The following is a 2538-nucleotide window of genomic DNA, read 5'->3' on the forward strand; positions in this document are numbered from 1 at the left end:
TCCTAGTATATCTCTTGTCTAAAATTCTACTCCTCGTTCCGGTGGTAACCCTGGAAGGTCCTCTAGGAACACTTCTGGATAGTCACACACTATAGGAACATCTTTCACTTCTTTTGTCTCGGACGCATCTTTGACAATATATGCCAGGTAGGCACTGCACCCTTGCCTTAACATACCTTCGGCTTTTATCATCGAAATTATATTAAGTGCTGAACTGTCCTTAATACCATAACCAGTCACTATACCGCCATCCAAATAGTTCAACCTTATCAACTTACTCATACATGCTATATCAGCCTCAAACTCAAACAGCAAATCCATTCCCAACGACATCGAACTCTCTTTAGGTCAAACAATAAGAGTAACAATAAACTCATGTCCCTCTAGTTCTACCTTACAATTCTTAATCTTTCTCATACTTAACGAAAGTATCGCTAGTGGTCTCTTCCATAAAATATCAGGTACACAACTACATTCTTCAATCACCCGTCCTTCTCTTCATCTATGCTTTCTCATCGTTCGCTTTGTTACTCTCGAACTTATGCTCTAGTACCAACTTGTAAGGCCCCAATCCTGGTGCCCTACTTTTTCGTTGGATTTACTCATAAACACAGTTCAAAATATCAGAGTTAACTAAAACTTTCATGGAAAAAATAAAACTTCAATAATTCGTTACAAAACATTTAAACTTGTCTTTAAAATAATAATGAAAACACATTTATTAAACATCATGAAAAATCCTTCAGCAGATGCCAGCTTCTTCTGATCCTGTCATGTGTCTCCCTCAAGCTAGCTGTCTCAGTCTATTAACCTGCGTGCATACAAAAAGCCAACTACGTTGAGTGAGTTCTAGTTAGTACATATAATATACAATACATACTTACGTATACGTATCCGAAGATATACATTACTTACTTAACTTGTTTATCATTCTTTCACACATACATGCATTCTTTCACACTTTCTTCATTTAACATACTCATTACGTTCATAGTTATCCATACGTTATAAAGATAATTTCGCCCTACATACCTCGTATATTATTAGGGTCTGGTGCCCTTCATCCTCGGATATTATTAGGGTCCAATGCCCTTCATCCTCATATATTATTAGGGTCCATTTCCCTTCATCCTCGAATATTATTAGGTTCTGGTGCCCTTCATCCTCGAATATTATTAGGGTCTGGTGCCCTTCATCCTCGAATATTATTAAAACAATACAATACCATACCAATACAGTTTCTTTTCATGATTTCATACATACTCATACTTTCATATATTATTAAAACATTATATCATACTATACTACACAATACCTTCCCTGATGATATATGCAATATCCAAAGATTGTTCACGCAACGAAAAATATTAGTTCATACATTATAACTATCACATCAATCATTATGACATACACTTACCACCTAAGGTAAGTGTATTAACATTCACATTGAGTATGCACACAACCCCGAAAACAATACAAGAAAATGGGGCTAGAAACTCACCTATAAATGATTCTTCTCTGAATTTACGATAATGCCCTTCTTGAGCTGTTCACGGCTAACTGTGTATCAATTAACAAGCATCACTTAACTATTCTTAATCATATCGTATTTCCAAGTCATTACCCGTTTTAAAAGTTACCCTTCATTATTAGTTAATTACTTATCTTTAGATCATATATCATCCATGTCCATCGTTTACGTACGTATACGCTGTTTTTCCTTCGTTTGTTTTATAACATTATTTTAACGTGTAACTCCTTATTGGCGTGTAAGTCATCTAGCGTATAAGTCGTCTAGCACATAAGTATTACATATACATCTTATATACATATACGGGCATACGTACATATACACCCACATACATATACTTCCATACATATATATACGTTTATATATATTTACATGGAACTTCCATACATATACGTTTATATTCATACACGCAACATATATATATACGGTTATATACTTACACGGTGCATGCATACATATATGCTACCTATATAGATATATGTTTATATACATACACGGTGCATGCATACGTATATGCTACATATATGCATATACGTTTATATACATACACGGCGCATGCACACATATATGCTACACATATACGTTTATACACATACACGGTCTCTTCTACTTATTCGCTGCCTAGACTTATAAGGATACACACACTTATACGCTAACATCATATGCGTCCAAACATATGCGCCCGTATAACTCGTTTTGTTCCTAACAACTCGTTTATTTTCAAGTTTACAATTTTATCACATAATAAGGTCTGATTTACTATCCCACCAAGTTTCGTTTAAAACCGACTTTGTGACGACACTTAATTACCTCCCGGTCTCTCAAGTGACAGAATATAAGGTATCTCTAAACTCCCAATTACCGCTCCTATGGAATAAGTTAACAATTTACCCTAAACTAGTTGTAAACACACAGTAAGGAGGCTTATGGATAAGAATGAGAGATTTTAGGGTTTTAGGGAGGTTTAAGAGCCAAACCAAGCTTAGATTTATTTAGATCTTTAGCTA

Source organism: Bidens hawaiensis, unplaced genomic scaffold (assembly GCF_021521415.1).
Source record: "Bidens hawaiensis isolate Kalapana, Puna unplaced genomic scaffold, B.hawaiensis_p1.1 tig00050464_1, whole genome shotgun sequence".
Classification (NCBI taxonomy): Eukaryota; Viridiplantae; Streptophyta; class Magnoliopsida; order Asterales; family Asteraceae; genus Bidens; species Bidens hawaiensis.